Source organism: Nilaparvata lugens, chromosome 5 (assembly GCF_014356525.2).
Source record: "Nilaparvata lugens isolate BPH chromosome 5, ASM1435652v1, whole genome shotgun sequence".
Classification (NCBI taxonomy): Eukaryota; Metazoa; Arthropoda; class Insecta; order Hemiptera; family Delphacidae; genus Nilaparvata; species Nilaparvata lugens.
Genome location: NC_052508.1, coordinates 36,000,567 through 36,021,540, shown reverse-complemented (window position 1 = coordinate 36,021,540; position 20,974 = coordinate 36,000,567).

Here is a 20,974-nt window from a genome sequence, read left to right as displayed (position 1 = left end):
TCTAATTTTTCTGAACACAACCATATGCATAACTCAATATGTTCAAAAATGTGACTTATCAACTTGTGTCATCTACCCACAGAGTTGTTCTGGTAACTAAATTAAAAATTTTGTCAGATTGGCATTAGGTTGAGTTGACTTTGTTAGGTTGGCACCAAGTTGAAGATTGAAATGCATTTATCCAGGACCTCCTAAATACCAATTTATCCAGTACCTCCTAAATACCTATTTGGGAGGTACTGATTTATCGCGGAAAAATTGATTGGGTACTGCTACTTCAATCAGAGCTATTCCTGGGAATATTATATTACTACTAGCCGTCAGGCTCGCTTCGCTCGCCATATCCGTCTAGCCAGGGGGCTCCGCCCCCTGGACCCCCGACTGGGTTGTCCAGGAATGAGATCAGCAGGCTCACTTCGCTCGCCTGCATTTTTCATTTGAGCATTTTTATCATATGTTACGACGATCCAGTTGGGGGTACAGACTAAATGTTTGGCTAAACGGATATGGCAAGCGAAGCGAGCCTGACGACCAGTATTATATAGATACAGTAAGTGCTGAAGGCTGTTAATAATAGGCCTGGTTTAGGCGTACTACATCTTGAGTGATAGCAGAAGAAGTCTTCCTCGACGTCAAGATCACACTGTGTCCCAATAGAACGCGTTTTCTTCTCAGAATCAGAAGACATTGTAGATGTTAAAACCAAAGCTGAAACCTCAAAAGAGTAGAATTTGAAAAATGCAATACTTATATAGTTTGCACTCTATCGAGAAACTACTGAACTTCCTTCACCATGGAAGTAAGAGGAACTTCTCACATTTTCAAACATGAATCTTATCTTGTCAGTGTTTTTTATCTGTTCTATCATCAATGAAATAACGCATTTGAATATTTAACCAACCAACCTAATGAATTACAGTAGCAAAGTTGATGCATTTCATTTATTTACAATATTGCACACATACACTTATATGTTTTGATTTTTCTTTGTCAATCCTGTTCTAAGCCTGTCTCGTCTGCAGAATCTCGTAAAAAATTCCAGATAAGTTGATTTAATTGTTCTTCTGTTAAATGAGCATTTTTTTCTATGATAACCTTCTTAATTCTATTGATAGACTGTTCAAGAATTGCACACTCACATCTCCATGACCCTGGGACATCACCATTCCCCCAGTATTTATCATATGATGTATCATATAAATCACAAACAACAATATGATCATATCCTTCACTGAACCAAAAACCTAATTTTTCATGATCTCTCACAAAAGTTAAATATTGTAGATTTGTCCATCCTTTTTCTGCTAAAAGCTGCAATATATCTAGGTGCGTGTCCAAGAGTTCACTCAATTTATATTGATAACTCATTTTTTCTAAAGGAACAGAATGGTATTCACTTAATTGATTAAAATGTCTATCTATAATGAATTGAACGCACAAATCTGAAGACTTTAACTCAGACTCCACTGATGCCGCACCAAACACATTATCCATCTCAGTACAGTAGCTTGATGTATCACCAAAGACAAGATCACTACTGACAGATTACCATGCTCTAGCTTATTATTATTATGAAAAGCACACTCTAGCGATAATTTATCGTACTTCTCTCACCAAGCACTTTACTACAAAGTTGGTATGTTTTGATCAAAAGGGAATACAATTTTCTATCATCAATAGAGACTTGTCAAGTATGTTGTAATTTTTGTAGAAATTGCAAAGAATCGCACATTCATAAATCTATCTCTTAGACTAACATCGGGAGAAGCGTTTTAACACTTGAATAATGTTTGATTTCTTACTAGCAAGGATTCCTGCAACAATATTGTGGTTTATCCTAATTCCTAATCTTATTTCGTACATTTTGTATATATTCCAATATTCTTTTACATTTTCTCGAAGCAATATGGAAAAGTAATAGCATATCATGAAGAGAAGAACAAATACTATTCTCCAGATGATTATCTCCCTTGCACAACTTCATATAGGTAAGAAATCACCTTTCTATGCTTTCAATGAAGGTTGTTCCAATGACCCCCACTCCATCACCTCATGTCACATGAGCAGTCTTTGACAGCAACCAAATCTTGTTCCAATAAGTCTGTATGACATCATTTCTCAACTTTCTTATTATAAATACCATTGCATTGATCTGCATTCGTTCAGTTTGATAGTGTCAACGGTGCAGTAAACATGGATACTTCTAAGGTGTTTAATGTGGCTACGCTCTGTGGTAATAAAATCAAGCCTACCAATGTGCGGTTTGGTTTGTGGCTTCTATCAGAAAACTTGTGCTATGACAACCTTGTGACAGACATTGGAAATATTGATTACACTGCTGGGGAAGAACTGTTTGTGCAGGATGACTCAAATCTTGTACCTATTACAGAACCTTTTTGTGACAATATAATGCTTGTGAAAATCTGTGCTTTGGATGATTGTGAGGCAATGGATAAGAGAGGCTTTGTTCTGAAAAGGATATATGTGCTGCATTCAACTTATATTTGAGAGGCAAATTCTCTAATATGGTGTCAGCTAAACATGGAGTCAAAGCAAAGCTGCCTTACCTATTGCACAGTGGAAGTGATATGTCTCAAAAGATTCTACAAGTGCTTGGCAAAGATGATTACAACGAGGTGAAACAAAAATACCAGGAACCAGTAGGGATACCTTACAAAGTGGAGCTTGCAGACGTCTCAATTGCTACATTGATGGAGGAGTTACCAACAATATTGGAGCAGCTGAGGAAAGAGCACTTCTATCTACTAGACTTGGACAAAACACAGGACTTTGCTGGGATATTCAACAAGAATGGGATGTGTGACTTTCTAACTACAAATCATCGTTTCTGCTCTCAAGGAGAATATAAAGAAGACTATAATGTGATAGTAGATAACAATAAAACTGTTGGGATTGATTGCTTGACTTGGGTTAATAGTAATGTGAGGGTGAAAATTTATAATAAGTTTGTATGTCAAATAGCAAGCCCTGGTGTGAATAAGCAGCTAGGTAACCATATTGTAGACTTTATTGCCTATCCAGATACAAGATTACGGGAAACTTTCACCTCTCCTACAGACAAAATGCATGGTATCACACGTTTGAAGCTACAATCTATAACTACAGTTTAACAAATAGAGACAATAGCAAAACCTTTGACCCTATTCAAGATAGCTTGTCACTTTTGAATGATAGTAGAAATTATTTCCAAAATGCTCCAATTTATTCTGTGTCCTTGGCTAAAATGTGGAGAAAACTGACAGATATTTGAAAAATAGTTGTTGTCTGGTCTATAATGATCTTCTACAGTATGTTTACTGGGGTAATTGCAATACCAAGAAATTGACTGGAGTACAAGTAAAGCTCCCCACTGACCCACAAAATAGAAATAAAATAATTTCTTATGATATTTCTGCATTCAGTTTCAATTTACTACCTATCAATTATGTAGAAATTTTTGAGGATCCATCAAACAAAAATAATATTAGTTTCTCACAAAAGTGCTATATTAAGAGTGGTGAGACATATTTCTCCAAGTCAACCACAGTTTTCTCTACCATATCCAAAGTTGTTGAACTAGATGAGTTTGGCCTTGTAGCAACAGATAACTTGACACAACAAGTCTTAAGAAAACAAGCAAACATAACCTGTAAGCTTCTCCCATACCCTGTTAAAGAGATACAGCCCTTGTCTCCTATCACAGTTCTATCAGCCAAGAAGCGTAAGCTGGAAGTGGATGAAATTGATCTAAAACGAAGGAAAATTGAGTTTTTTGAAGTCAGTCAGTCATTTAGGGAACAGCATAAGCAGCTAGCAGAATTTGAGAGAGAAATAGAAAATTTGAGAGAAGAACTTGAGCCATATTTCCATTCACATTGGCTAAATTTTGATCTAAGCGGAGTGTACAATGTGACTGCATTTACTGTGAATAATAGTGGAAAATTCCCATATGTAGGTGTACTGGGGGAGAAAGATGATTTGAAAAATGTTTACTTTGTAAAGGGCTGTCATAAAAATGTTTTTATTAATGCATACAAAGCTATTGAAACTCTCAAGAAAGATGGTTATTTTGTAATCCCTTACAGTGACAAAAAAGAAATAATTTGTCCACCAAGGGAAGAGAAAATTTGTGTAATTACAGTCAATGGTATGACAAGCTATAATGGTCATACATTTCCTAGAATAGAATCACTTAAGTTCCTGTAAGATGCTTGGAAAAACTTGGAAGACACTCCATCCACACAAAAAGAAGTGGAGCAGTATAATTACATCACAATGCTGGAAATTAAAGGTAAAGTGAAAGTAGGGGATTGCTGAAGATTAGAGAATCTACAAGAAGGAACAGAATTGGTCATTATTGCAATCAAACAGGTATGCTGTACAAACAAGATTCGGTATATTCTACAGTTTGAAAATCTGGGAGCATTGTATGTGTCAAACTATTGGTTAGAGGAAGAATTTGAAAAGCCAAACATAGATTTGAATTATAAAATTAGAGTCAAGCTAGATGTTTTCAAATATACACCCAGTAGGGATAAGGAAAGAGTTACTTTCTGTATTTGATTGGGGCATGGATATATATGGTTTGATGTATGTATAATAATTTAAAAAATAGAGAAAATTATTGTGAAATTGAGTGTTGACATTGACCTCTCCCCCCTTCTCATCATATAGACTAAGAAAATGTTTTTTGAAGTGCATATGATATGAAAAAAGCAATTGTCAATGGCTGTAGCTAATATTGTTATGCATCAACATGAATTGGTGGAGCTTTGCATTCTTTGGAAAGAATATTTGAAACATCCTTGCCACAACCTCTAGAACGAGAAACTTAAAGAGTAATAGGGTTTTAGCACATCTACAAAAGAGTTTCTTATCTATACTAGTCTGGGATTGCTTCTCTCCCATGAGTCGGTGATTGATTCACTTTAATCTGTCAGTATGAGTTGAATTGGGTTCTTATATCTTAGAGATTCATGATGCTGATGCTGCCCTTGGAAGCTGTCTGAAGTAAAACGTGTTAATGTCTGACTGAGAGAAGAATTGGAGCATATCTTCCAAGGTTGTCTCTCACTACACTTGCATATGAGAGGGAGAGAGTTTCTTGTTGTGTTTTACCAGTACATAGAGTCAAATATGGTAATATATCTCTTGATTTCAATTCCATTTGATCTGATTGCAAAGAATATCAAATAGAGTGAGAGTGAAAATGACAAGTATAGGATAAATAATAGTTATTGTCAAAACAAACAAGAAGAGAAATTTACTCCTGGTGTCCTCATTCTGTTTTTCAAAATTAAAGAAGGTAACAGTATACACTGAATTCAAACGCAGCAGATCAGCTTATAGAGAGAGAGAGAGACAAGCATACGCTCAGCTGAGAAAAAAGTTTATCATCTTAGAGGTAAGTAAGCAAAACCGCAATAACAGTGCATGTAACAAGTTTTTTGGATCAATCACATGGTGAGGAGGGATTACAAACATCAACGACTGAAAGCTTTGCATTTTTTGAAAATTATATTATTCAGATTCTGATAATCCAAAGTTCCTCTTCCATAATGTCATTCAATTAATATTATTTGTTAGCTCATTCTAATAATCATATAAAAACAAATAGAGTGAGAGTGAAAATGACAAGTATAGGATAAATAATAGTTTTTGTCAAAACAAACAAGAAGAGAAATTTACTCCTGGTGTTCTCATTCTGTTTTTCAAAACTTAAGAAGGTGACAGTATACACTGAATTCAAACGCAGCAGATCAGCTTATAGAGAGAGAGAGAGAGAGAGAGAGACAAGCATATGCTCAGCTGAGAAAAAAGTTTATCATCTTAGAGGTAAGTAAGCAAAACCGCAATAACAGTGCATGTAACAAGTTTTTTGGATCAATCACATGGTGAGGAGGGATTACAAGCATCAAAGACTGAAAGCTTTGCATTTTTTGAAAATTATATTATTCAGATTCTGATAATCCAAAGAGAAATTGTGTGTGTGTGTGTGTGTGTGTGTGTGTGTGTGTGTGGTGTGTGTGTGTGTGTGGTGTGTGTGTGTGTGTGTGTGTTTATGCTCTAACACATAATGTAACCATGATAGAACTGGAATGATCGAAATTCATCTATTAACCTCGTGAAAAACGCAGTAGGCGTTGATATGGATTTGTTTTGCAACAATGATTCTAACCCATGTCAGCAACAAGCCTTGTCACATATCTGATGAATCGCATAGTATCTATATTATAAAATTCAGTTTTAGAAATTTGTTAAAGAAAATAAAGTTTCTGTTTGTTTGTCAAAACAGTGTAGGAAAAACTATACTATATGCTTTTGCATTTGTTTTCATGAGTTTACTACTGTCAAAGGTGTAAAATTGAGTTCAAAGTGTTAGCAAAGCTATCTTCTAAATAAGTCACTTGACTGATACTATTACATCAGTATCTCTTTCCTCATGCATGAATCTTTTCACCCAGCTTGATTCTAAATCTATGAATCTATGTTTGGTTTCTCAAAGCCTTGTTAGTGGCTTCCAAACTATGAAATATCACACTTTCCTTCTTCTCCAAAATGAAGAAATTATCCAACACTGTGAGTGAGAATATTGTACAACAGCTAAAGCCAATGAAATTATAGTGTTTTTTCACTCTCGACTTTTCACTCTAACTTTGAGTGTGGGTTAAGAGTAGTGAGATGAAAAAGCTATTCATACTAATCTGGAGAGTGATCATTTACTGTAATCTTATTCTCTAATTCATGTTGAAAATGTACATCTAACTAGACATAGAAGTCTCCTCATAACTAACCAAATCCCTAGACATATTTATTGTTTAATAAAGGATGCTAACAGCAAAAACTTTGTACCAAAAATATTCTATTGCTTGAAGCAAAGTGTTAAGTTTACTCAAGCAAAGAGTATCTTACTTACATCATATTGTAATCTTAAAATTTTCCAGCATTGTGGTGTTATTACAGTATTCAATAAAAGGTTTTCCATACTTGTGACAGAAACTCAATTGATAGAAAATCTATGTTCCTTATAGCATTTGACACAAATTATTCCTCTTGATAGACAAATCTCCTTCGACAGTGTAAGGGATTGTGATCACAAGTCACTATGATCGAAATACACTCAAGTTTCTCTCCCAAATTTGTATTTCTTTTTCAAATTCTGCTAGTTGCTGTTCCCCGAATGTCTCTGTTGCTTTCAAAAAACTCTACCCATCTAGTTGTAGCTTATACATCTCGCCTGATAGAGGAATCAAATAATCGCTTTGCTTCTCTCAACAATATAATATATAGCCACTTGTGCTTTCACCAACTTAATCTGAATCATGATTCGACTTTCGATTCATTTGACTTGGAAGTAGTATCTTTTGGATACATCAAGGTTGTCTTTACATGTCTCTTACACTTATCTAAATACCTACTTGCATAATTACTCAAATATAACTATAATCAATAGCTTTCATTTTTCCTTTGATAGAAAAAGTTCCTCTCCCTTCGTTCTGCCTCATCTCTAAATAAGTAGTCATTCACTGTCATATCAAAATAAAAAATTATAATGTTATTCTTCTCTTGTCATGCTCACTCTCCATGAATGGAGATCTTATACTATTTCTTAATGCCAATATTACGATTGATCTTGTTGTGCTCTCTCATTCATCATCTTTGCTTCTTGCTCTGTGATTTTCAATCATTTGTATTTTGTCTACATTTAACAATCTGTCTATATATGGATTTTATTTGAACTTTTCAACTTTACTGTGTCTAATTTTGCTTCAACTCTGATGCTCCATTTTCTCAATTTTGGTGATGCAGAAAATTGTATAAATTAGTAGGTGTGAAGCTTCATGGTTTTTTCTTATGACTGATCCTTTAAAAACTTTACCACAAATAATGTACATATAGTAAGATCAAATTGAATAAAACAAGATGAATTGAATCTCTTCCATTAGAAGAAGTGAGAAGGAGAGTTAGAATGAGAGAGTAGTGTACTTGATAAGAATGACTCGAGTTTTCCAAGCTTGGCTGTTTGCATAGAGTGAGATCTCAGAATCATTCTTTTCTGTCAGTATTACTTGGGTTAATATTACATTTTCACTTACCATTGGTGTAATGACAATTCATAGAGATGCATAAATTCTTCTCCTTCTTCTTCTTCTCTTTGAATGCTATTGTACATGATGGAATGTGATTATCGTTTCACTTAAATCTGTCAGTTAGATACACTTCTTATTTCTACTTCTTCCTATTCTTCTTCTTCTCCGTTCCTCTACTTCTCCCTCTTTTTGAGAGCGACTACTTCTTCTTCTTCTTCTTCTCTGTTCTCATACTTCTTCCTCTCTTTGGAAGGTTGCTATTATATCGTTTCACTTAAATCTGGCAGTTAGACACACTTCTCCTTTCCACTACTTCTCCCTCTTTTTGAAAGCGACTACTTCTTCTTCTTCTTCTTCTTCTTCACTGTTCTCATACTTCTTCTTCTTCTTCTTCTTCTTCTTCTTCTTCTTCTTCTTCTTCTTCTCTTCTTCTTCTTCTTCTTCTTCTTCTTCTTCTTCTCTTCTTCTTCTTCTTCTTCTTCTTCTTCTTCTTCTTCTTCTTCTTCTTCTTTTTGAGAGCGACTAATTCTTCCTCTTCTTCTCTGTTATCATACTTCTTCCTCTCTTTGGAAGGTTGCTATTATATCGTTTCACTTAATCTGACAGTTAGACACACTTCTCCTTTCCTCTACTTCTTCCTCTTTTTGAAAGCGACTACTTCTTCTCTGTTCTTATACTTCTCTATGATAGCATGATAAATTTATTGAGTGTGATTATTGTTTCACTTAAATCTGTGAGTTAAACAAAGATGACTCGGTTAAATCTGAGTGTAAGATGAAATTTTCATTTCACTTAAATCTGTCAGTTGGACAAAGATGTTTCAGTTGAAGCTCTCCTTTCTCTCCTTTTTCTCATTCTCCTTCCAAACTCAATTCACTTTAATCTGTCAGCAGTAGAGCCATTGAATTTCTTATTCTCAACTCCTCTCCTTCTTCTACTTCCAAACTCGATTCACTTTGGTTGAAAATCACACAGTTGGAAGTAAGATGTTTCAGTTAAATCTGTCAGTAGGAGAGTCTTGGATTTCTCATTCTTCTCCACAGTAAAAATCTCACAGTTAGAAATAAGATGTTTCAGTTAAATCTGTCAGAAAGATGAGATTTTCGTTTCACATGCCAATAGTAACCTTTCTCTCCTTTTTCTCATTCTCCTTCCAAACTCGATTCACGTTAATCTGTCAGCAGGAGAGTCATTGAATTTTTCATTCTCCATTCTTCTACATCCAAAATAGATTCACTTTAATCTGTCAGCACTAGAGTCATTGAATTTCTCATTCTCCATTCCTCTCCATCTTCTACTACCAAGGTCATTTCACTTAAATCTGTCAGTAATAGACCAATTGAAATAGACCGTGACTATCTATAGATTAAATGGAGCATGACTAGAGAAAGTGAGAGAGAGAGAGAGAGAGAGCATCATTGTTATCATCTTCTTCTTCTTCCTCTTCTTCTTCTTCTTCTTCTTCTTCCTCTTCTTCTTCTTCTTCTTCTTCTTAGATTAAATGGAGCATGACTAGAGAAAGTGAGAGAGAGAGAGAGAGAGATATATAAGTAAATAAAACTATTAATCAAATACAATAACATATAATAAAAGAGAATTTTAAACTTTATTTATTTATACAATTGGGAACAATATTTCAAATTCCACTAGATAAATCTATAGGAAAACCTATCAGAAATGAAGATCTAATCAAGTTGCCATTCACTCACACATGCACACAAAACAAACCTAAAAATAAAGATTTTACAAGTATAATAATTATCAAAACAATATATTACGATGAAATATTTTTGTATCTGTAGTTGCATAAAAGGTAGGAATGAGTTAAATTCATGTAGATTGATACAATGTAAATAGACAATAAAAATAAAGCTGAACCCGACCCAGGCCTAATCTGCGCCACCAGATCCCAGCCAATTCAATACTGCCGCACCAAACAGAACTCGATCGCCAATACTCTTCACATTTGGAGGCAACAGATTCCAGATCCGACAAGCTGATACATGGAATGATTTATTATACATAGATGTTCTATGATTTGCAATAACCAATAGAGAGAGAGAGAGAGATTGATTGATTGATTGAGTACTTTATTTATGTAGATTACAATATATACTGGCTTATACACTTATATACAATAGCTTACAATACAGCAAAATTATAGATGAATTTACATAATATAGACTAAGAAAATAATTATTGAACTGTATATGATATGAAAAAGCAGTTTGTGATATAATAACTCTAGATAATAATCATATTGTTATGCATCTACATAAATTGGCGGAGCTTTGGACATATCAATGTCCATTCTTCGGAAAGAATATTAAAAATATCCTCCCCACTAACTCTCTACCAAAACGATAATTTCGTTATTTGAACTAAGGATTTATTTATTAATGGAAATATTGTAGGAGTTTTAATCAATATGAATATTAAAGAGAAAAAAAACAGAAAATTGATAGAGTAAAATAATTATATAGGTAGATAAGATCAAATAAATAAAATGAAGTAGGCTGAAAGTAGATCAGGGTTATCGACTTTCAGTAATATACAGCATTATGCAGTGGATAATTGAAATAACATGAGATTAGCCTATATTTAAGAGTACTGCTAAGAATTTTTGCGCAATCCCCGAGAAATAAGGAAAAATTTTTGCGCAAATCCCCCTCCCCCTCCCCCCTCCCCCTCTGCGCCCCCCTCTCCTCCCCCTCTCTCTCTCTCCCTCTCCCTCTCCTCTCCTTCTCCCTCTCCTTCTCCTTCTCCTTCTCCCTCTCCTTCTCCCTCTCCCTCTCCCTCTCCCTCTCCCTCTCCTTCTCCCTCTCCTCTCCCTCTCCTCTCCCTCTCCCTCTCCTTCTTTCTCTCCCTCTCCCTCACCCAGTGAGGACGAGGGGGAGGGAAAAAATAATTTCCCTTTGAGGGAAAAATTCTCTACTGTCAAATTAAAGTGAATCCATATTTCTACTGTCAAATTAAAGTGAATCCATATTTCTACTGACAGATTAAAGTGAATGCTAAATGAGTGAATCCATCATATGCAAGTGTAGTGAGAGTCAACCTTGGAAGATATGCTCAAATTATTCTCTCAGTCAGATCTTACTTCAGACAGCTTCAGCATCATGAATCTCTAAGATATAAGAACCCAATTCAACTTATACTGACAGATTAAAGTGAATCAATCCCAGTCTAGTATAGATAAGAAACTCTTTTGTAGATGTGCTAAAACCCTATTACTCTTTAAGTTTCTCGTTCTAGAGTTAGTTGCAAGGATCTTTTCAATATTCTTTCCAAATTCATGTTAATGCATAACAATATTAGCTACAACTATTGACAACTGCTTTTTTCATATCATATGCACTTCAAAAAATATTTTCTCAGTCTATATTATGTAAATTCATTTATAATTGTATATAAGTGTAAAAAACCAGTATATATTGTAATCTACACGAATAAAGCATTCTCTCATTAGCTTTATTTATTTATTAGATAGAGCGAACAATACAATAGTTGGAAAAGAAAAAACAGGCTATTGCCCAAAACTTCTTCAATTTCCTGATTTTGTCACAAATCGTTCAAATATTATGTTCACTTCAATTTCAACATCAAATCTATCATATTTCGCAATCGAAATAAGCACTCATTTTATCAGTTCGAACGTTTCAAAGCAAATGACACCTTCTGTTGCTGCAATTCGACGCGTGCTATACTTTCCTTATCTAATGTGATGTTACGTAGTGAAATCCATCGCTCGTGTCAAGGTTATAGAGAGAGAGAAATGGTGATGCGCTCCTATGTGTTTTAGACAAGTAGCAGACTGGTATGCACCCAATTCGAGCCTCCTCGCGCGTTGCTGCAAAAGCCATGTGTGTTGAGTTTGCTCTCCTTTACTTCGTCATCCGTAAAATGGCTCTTTCCGCGTAGCGGAGCACAGCATTTTACGAATGAGGAGTAAAGAGAGAATAGAGAATTCATTCCGTTCTCCACTATGATCGACCGTTCGCTACTACTAGCAGTCCTGCTACGAAGTCTGCTTTCCCTCTCTCTATAGTGACAGATTAAAGTGAATCCATCTAATGCTCTACTGTCAAATTAAAGTGAATGCTAAATGAGTGAATCTGTATAATGTCCCTTTGAGGGAAAAATTCTCTACTGTCAAATTAAAGTGAATGCTAAATGAGGGAAAAATTCTCTACTGTCAAATTAAAGTGAATCCATCTAATGCTATACTGACAGATTAAAGTGAATCCATCTAATGCTATACTGACAGATTAAAGTGAATCCATATTTCTACTGACAGATTAAAGTGAATGCTAAATGAGGGAAAAATTCTCTACTGTCAAATTAAAGTGAATCCATATTATTCACTTTATATGTGGCTTGCACCCAACTCGAGCCCCCTAGCACGTTGCCGCTTTTTCCTCTATTGCAAAAGCCATGTGTGTTGAGTTTGCTCTCCTTTACTTCGTCATCCGTAAAATGGCTCTTTCCGCGTAGCGGAGCACAGCATTTTACGAATGAGGAGTAAAGAGAGAATAGAGAATTCATTCCGTTCTCCACTATGATCGACCGTTCGCTACTACTAGCAGTCCTGCTACGAAGTCTGCTTTCCCTCTCTCTATAGTGACAGATTAAAGTGAATCCATATTTCTACTGTCAAATTAAAGTGAATCCATCTAATGCTATACTGACAGATTAAAGTGAATCCATATTTCTACTGACAGATTAAAGTGAATGCTAAATGAGGGAAAAATTCTCTACTGTCAAATTAAAGTGAATCCATCTAATGCTATACTGACAGATTAAAGTGAATCCATATTATTCACTTTATATGTGGCTTGCACCCAACTCGAGCCCCCTAGCACGTTGCCGCTTTTTCCTCTATTGCAAAAGCCATGTGTGTTGAGTTTGCTCTCCTTTACTTCGTCATCCGTAAAATGGCTCTTTCCGCGTAGCGGAGCACAGCATTTTACGAATGAGGAGTAAAGAGAGAATAGAGAATTCATTCCGTTCTCCACTATGATCGACCGTTCGCTACTACTAGCAGTCCTGCTACGAAGTCTGCTTTCCCTCTCTCTATAGTGACAGATTAAAGTGAATCCATCTAATGCTATACTGACAGATTAAAGTGAATGCTAAATGAGGGAAAAAATTCTCTACTGTCAAATTAAAGTGAATCCATATTTCTACTGTCAAATTAAAGTGAATCCATCTTTATTCTGAGTGAATCTGTTACATCTTTATACTGTAAAATTATAAAGTGATTGCAAATTGAATAATTCGGAGGGTACAAGAGAGTGTGATACACCCATCGTTTCTCTGTCTCTCGCATAAGCTTAAAGATTGCGCAAACTACTAGGTGGAAAAAAATAAAAAACAGATGGCTCCATGCGTTATCTCCTATTCTCGCTACTGCTTTTTCCTCTATTACGAAAGCCATGACAAAAATCCAAAGTTCCTTTTTAATCCTGCCTTCCTATACTGCCAGTTGAAGTGAATCCATATTATTCACTTTATATGTGGCTTGCACCCAACTCGAGCCCCCTAGCACGTTGCCGCTTTTTCCTCTATTGCAAAAGCCATGTGTGTTGAGTTTGCTCTCCTTTACTTCGTCATCCGTAAAATGACTCTTTCCGCGTAGCGGAGCACAGCATTTTATGAATGAGGAGTAAAGAGAGAATAGAGAATTCATTCCGTTCTCCACTATGATCGACCGTTCGCTACTACTAGCAGTCCTGCTACAAAGTCTGCTTTCCCTCGCCTGCTATTATAAACAACGAAATAAGCTATTTTGAGCCATCTCTTATCACTGAAAATCCAATGTTCCCGGTTCACACACCTAGCAATGAGATTTCGCTACAACTCTTCACATTCCTGCAATATCAATTATAATTATTCCACTGTCACCAATCTTTAATACTGCTGGCTTTTCTATGATTGAGATAACTACGATAATAAATACAATTGCTGTAGATTGAAGATTCCTACAGCATTCCCTGTTATGACATGTTCTGTATTTTATTTTACTGAGTAGGCTCAATCCAGAAATTACTTGAACAGAAATAAACGAGTTACGATTTTACTTCTCAACAACCATTAATGATAATGTAGATGACAAGATTTTTTAACAACAGAGTTTTAGCTGGTTCTATCTAGTTTTCAAACCCTGTGTCAACGCTACATAAATTCGTTCAAGAAAATATTTATCGTAACTACATTAATGCATCAACTCTCAAGAGACCGATGCATTTTTTCAACATCGAGTTCAATGCATTACTTTCAAGTATAAATAAAAGTGCCTTTAGGCTCCTGACAAGAGACAACTATTATTTGATAAATTAATATCATTGATGTCACCAAAATTGTGCATCAGAGTTGAAGCAAAATTAGATGAAGTTGCACTGATGTAAAGATGTAGAAAGTACTTGAAGGTGATTGTTAAAAATGAAAGTAGGTATTTAGATAAGTGTAAGACACCCTTGATGTATCCCTTCCAAGTCAAATGAACGTCGTGATTCAGATTAAGTTGGTGAAAGCACAAGTGGCTATTGTTGAGAGAAGCAAAGCGATTATTTGATTTCAGGTGATATGCATATTTTTTTTTTTTTTTTTTTTGAAAACCACAGAGACATTCGGGGAACAGCAACTAGCAGAATTTTAAAATACAAATTTGAGAGAGAGAAACTCTCTTCGATCATAGTGACTTGTGATCACAATCCCTTACACTTGGGAGATTTGTCTATCAAGAGGAATATATATATATATATATATATATATATATATATATATATATATATATAATATAGTGATATCAGAGTATGGAGGAACTGCTTTCCTTTTCATATTATCCTTGAAATGCAAAATTTCAAAAAACCTTTTGTGTACATCGACGCACAGTTGAAAAAGAAATATTCCTGCCAAATATCATGGAATTCTATCAACGCGTTTGACTGTAATCGCGTTACATACAGACAGACAAAAGAAAATCCTAGTTAAAAAATAGACCTCACTACGTTCGGTCAATTAATTAACAAAATATTTCATCTTAATTATGAAATAATTGAAAAATATAATTTCTTTCTTAATAAAATATTATTGATTATTCTAAACGAGAATAAACAGTTGCTATTACATCAATAAACCTGTATCAGCTACTGTCTTTAGAAGGCATTGACAAGACAGAGAGGTTCGGTAACGTTTTTCTCCTATCTCTCTCCACTGCCATTATAACGTGGACCTCACTATAGAAGCAAGAATCATTCAAAGCTATTTTTATGGATGAAATTAGTCATGGGGACTCAACTTTCCAGTTCACCCCTAAGTTTGAGAACTAATACGCGAAGGTATTAATTTAACTTTGGCTCCTCATTGATGATTTTAATTAGTTCGGACAAAATCCATTTTCAACTACTTCAAATAGCGCTAACCTCTTCAGACTGCTGGGAACTCAAAAACTGAATGGATAACAAGAATTGAACTCCTCTACATGCCAAGTGCATCGTGTGGAACTGACGAGATGAAAACCCTTTTCACTCATAAATGTGAGTGCTATCATAGGTCTACTAAGCTCCAATTTACTGGAATGAGTTTGATAACTTTCCATTTATGGACTCCGAGTATGGCGCTCTTATTCTACTTAAAACAAACAATACATACAATCGTCTCTACAATTGATAGGAAATCAAATTTCCAAGTTTATGCCATTGAAAAACAATTTCGCGCTAGAATTTTGATAAGAAAGCTTCGTAAATATTGTGGAGTCTTCTAAACACTGTACACTTCTCTGTCGTCTTACACATGAATAGAATTTGTTTGATACATATCTATATACTACTATATCTGGCTCACTAAATCATTTCAAGTGTGTTAAGGACTGGAATAATTTATGAAAAGGTTGAAGTGCAAGTTGAATCTGAATGCATTAAGAGTTTTTAATGTAATAAAGAAATTTTAATGTAGAAGTAGAAAGTCTGTTCGTGCTCTATCAAAAACGAAGTTAATAAAACAAAATGAATTAGTTCGAAACTCAATAAAACTGAAACTTCTGATATAGAGACGCGTGGCTTTGTAATACAAGATATCCACGAATAGTCTATTTTAGTGAAATTTAAAAATATTCTAGCCTATGAGGAATGAATGCACGTGGTATTTTAGAGCGTAATATATAAGTAGGTAGTAATTAGTGAATTTCCACGACCTTGCTAAGCTCGTGCATGCTAATCTTCGTACCAAAGTTTGATTGGAGCTCACCTATTATGATGGAATCTAGACCACAGCTACGCAGAATGTGCGGTCTCTTCGCTCATCGAAGTTATTGAAGTGACAAAATCACTTTACCTCGCCCACTCGCTGAAAAGGCCAACTCTGATTGTCAACCAACTATTATAGCAAGATGTAGTGTGGATGTAGTGTCTAGATAGTAAGTATCGCAACTGTGCTGCCTGTGCCTGCGTCATTCTCAAAGCTCTGTAGTTTCGGAGGCATTTCAAATTTCAATTGATAATTAGGTTCTCTTTGTTATTGAATTGAACTATTTCAATTAACCTTGATCATTAACTGATTATAAGCTTATAACTCTACATAATCTTGGTGACTGGAAACAATTAAACAGTTGAAACTTGATCAAAGTTGAATTCAAGAATATAAAATCTAAGAGGAGTTAGTCACCGACTAGAAGAATTTTTCATTCTCCTAAAACAATTGAATCCGTGTTCATTTGAATGTTGAGAAAAAACGTGCTTCTATTCACAGTGTTTTTCGAGATAGTATAAAATTTATATCACTCTCAAGCAGACACAGACAAGCTTAATATCTTGTTCTTAGCATCATATCCTTCAATTGTGAGCTATTCTATTTGAGATTTTCTCGTCAGAGAAAACTCCCCTCATTTCTGGGAATCTTGAATTATCATGCATTCCTATTATCCTGATACTGCACAATTTCATTCTCCAAGAAATCATTATTATATTATTTTTCTATTGTTTCCCTCTTCTGCAGACACTGTAGAGTCCATAAGAAGGTTTTGCTCAGTGATTCTATTCTCAGACAGCCAGTTCATAACTTTCTACTTACGCAGTATTCTACTGAGCGCAACCCTTTCAGATCCTCTTATTGTTTTATTGTCTGCTTTCTTTTGTTGTCTCACAATTTTTCATCAACACTCGACATTCATTTTATGTTTTCCTCGTATACGTAAGTGCTTTTAGGGAACTTATTAGTAGTAAGCATATTGTCATCTTATGATATACAAGCCAGCAGGCTCGCGTCACTCGCCTTATCCTCTTTTTACCCTGGACACCCGGCTAGATCATCCATAAACTAAGATCTAGAGAAAGATAAATTATTATCTAAAAATAAATATCAGATAAGCAAAGATGAATTTTTCACTTGAACTTGCTTTCTTCCTTCTAAAAGAAACTGAAAATCCCAGGCTTGATTCAATCTCGATTGATTTCAACTATGTAGCGCAAAAGTCTCTATTTTTATAAAAAATTCAGTTATTTTCCAGATAGAGACTTGGATTGTTCCATTTCAGTCCAGTTTTTCATCATGTCAAAGTCCATATAGGTAAATAAGTAAATGTGCTTAAATTTTAAACCATTTTCAGCAAATACTAAATTAAATAAGAGATTTGTTTTTCCCCCCAGCACTGGGAGATATAATTAACATTCGCGCATTGTGAGGTAGTAGCTCTCCATTTTTACAAAATGCAGGCTTTTCTTTATTTGTAATCATGAGTTAACAATTGGTAATTGGCTCATGATTACAAACGTACAGTACGTGATCTGATAAGCCACTGAATAGTTAGAACAATGACCGAGGAAATGATGACGCTACATGTGTGAGAGAGGCGTTTCCCAGAGATTGGAATGTAGAGCAACACTCTCCACCTCCTCTCCACATCATCAGACAGATTATGGATTCTTATATTACGAAATGAGAACCAATTTTTTATGATGAGCTATTATATTTTCAACAAATGTACATCATGATATTTACAATAAATGGAATGTATTTAAATGTACATGTTATTTACAAAAGATTATTTTTCATCTAATATAGCTAGGTTTAGAAAATCCAATCCATTTCACTAACAATCCTTTTTTATCACGTTTTAATATTTTTTCAATCAAATACACTTGCCTCTCCGTTTCGTTTAATTGCGTTTTTTTAATTTCTTCTGCATTAAACCTACCACTAATTACTTCTCCGTTTAGATCTTGCAAGCTATACGTTACAGGTTGAGAAGGAAATATAGAGTGTAATCAGACTAAACCGCCTTCATATATTATTCTAACTTACAACTAATACATTTATTCCTTAAACCTCTACAAGTATTACAATTAATTTTCACATTCAAAGCTTTTAGTATTTAATAGTTTTATTCTCTCCTCAATTAACGAGTTCATCATAATCTCTGTAAAAAAGTTAAAGTTTGTACAACATCGCTGATTCGCCACACATTTTCATAATTTCAAATGTAAATCTTACACTATCAATGTTTTTATCTGTTAACCTATCATCAATGAAATAATACATTCGAATATTCAACCAACCTAATGAATTACAATAGCAAAATTCAGGAATTTCCTTTAATTCGCGTCTTCGATGTCTATCAACTATATTCTTATTTATAATATAACATACGCTTATATGTTCTGACTTCTGTTCTTCACTTTTACCAGGTTTTATAAATGTTAAATATTCCTCAAACGTTAGTCCTTCTTTTCCGAAATTATTCAATTCTAATATTGTTTTGTCAATAAGTTCGAAATAACAACATCTATATTTTTTATCGATTTTATTCGAAAAATAGTTCTTATCAAATGAAATTGAATCCATCTCCAATCTGAAATTAAACAGAATATGCTATCAATCTTGTTCTAAGCCTGTCTCATCTGAAAATCTGAAAAAAAAATTCCAGATAAGTTCATTTAATTGTTCTTTTGTTAAATGTTTATTTTTTTCTGTTATAACCTTCTTAATTTTATCGATAGACTCTTTAAGATGTGCACAATCACATCTGTATGAGCCTGGGATAACCCCATTCCCCCAGAATTTATCATATGATGTACCGTATAAATCACAAACTGAAATATGATTATAGTTATCACTATGCCAAACTCCTAATTTTTCATAATCTCTCACAAAAGTTAAATATTGTAGATTTGTCCATCCTTTTTCTGCTAACTGGTCCAATAATTGCTGATGCGTCTCCAATAGTTCAGTTAGTTCACAACGATAACTTTGTATTCTCGCCATTTTTTCTAAAGAAACAGAATCATATTTACGTAATTCATTAAAATGCCTATTTATAATATACTGAGCTTATATATTCATCAAATGATTTCTGTTCGAGGAATATTCAACAAGAATGGAATGTGTGATTTTCTAACTACAAATCATCATTTTTGTTTCCAAGGAGAATATAAAGAAGACTATAATGTGATAGCAGATAACAATAAAACTGTTGGGATTGATTGTTTGAGTTGGGCCAATAGCAAAACCTTTGACCCTATTCAAGATAGCTTGTCACTCTTGAATGATAGTAGAAATTATTTCCAAAATGCTCCAATTTATTCTGTGTCCTTGGCTAAAATGTGGAGAAAACTGACAGATAATTTGAAAAATAGTTGTTGTTTGATCTATAATGATCTTCTACAGTATGTTTACTGGGGTAATAGCAATACCAGCAAATTGAGTGGAGTACAAGTAAAGCTTCCCACTGACCCACAACATAGAAATAAAATAATATCCTATGTAATCTCTGCATTTAGCTTTAATCTACTACCTATTAATTATGTGGAAATTTTCGAGGATCCATCAAACAAAAATAATATCAGTTTCTCACAAAAGTGTTATATTAAGAGTGAAGAGACTTTTTTCTCCAAGTCAACCACAGTTTTCTCTACCATATCCAAAGTTGTTGACCTAGATGAGTTGGGTCTTGTAGCAACAGGTAACTTAATACCACAAGTCTTAAGAAAACGGGCAAACATAACTTGTAAGCTTCCTCCATACCCTTGTCTCCTATCTCAGTGCTATCAGCCAAGAAGCGTAAGCTAGAACTGGATGAAATTGATCTAAAACGGAGGAAAATTGAGTTTTTTGAAGCCACACAGTCATTTAGGGAACGGCATAAGCAGCTAGAAGAATTTTAAAATAGAAAATTTGAGAGAGGAACTTGGACCATTCACATTGGCGAAATTTTGAGCCTAGTGGAGTTTATAATGTGACTGCATTTACTGTGAATAATACTGGGAAATTCCCATATGTAGGTGTACTAGGGGAGAAAGATGGTTTGAAAAACGTTTACTTTGTAAAGGGCTGCCATAAAAATGTTTTCATTAATGCATACAAAGCTATCGAAACTCTCAAGAAAGAGGGTTATTTTGTAATCCCTTACACTGACAAAAAAGAAATTATTTGTCTACCAAGGGAAGAGAAAATTTGTGTAATTACAGTCAATGGTATGTCAAGCTATAATGGGCATACATTTCCTAGAATAGAATCAGTTAAGTTTCTCCCAGATGTTTGGAAAAACTTGGAAGACACTCCCTTCACACAAAAAGAAGTGGAGCAGTATAATAACATCACAATGCTGGAAATTAAAGGGAAAGTAAAAGTAGGACAGTGTAAAAGATTGGAAGAGTTACCACAAGGTATAGAGTTAGTCATTATTGCAATAAAAGAAGTGTACAATAGAAACAATACTCGGTATATCCTACAGTTTGAAAATGTGGAAGCATTTTCAAACTATTGGTTAGAGGAAGAATTTGAAAAGCCGAACATAGATTTGAATTATAAAATTAGAATCAAGCTAGATGTTTTATTCCCAGTAGGAATAAGGAAAGAGTTACTTTCTGTATTTGATTTGGCCATAGATA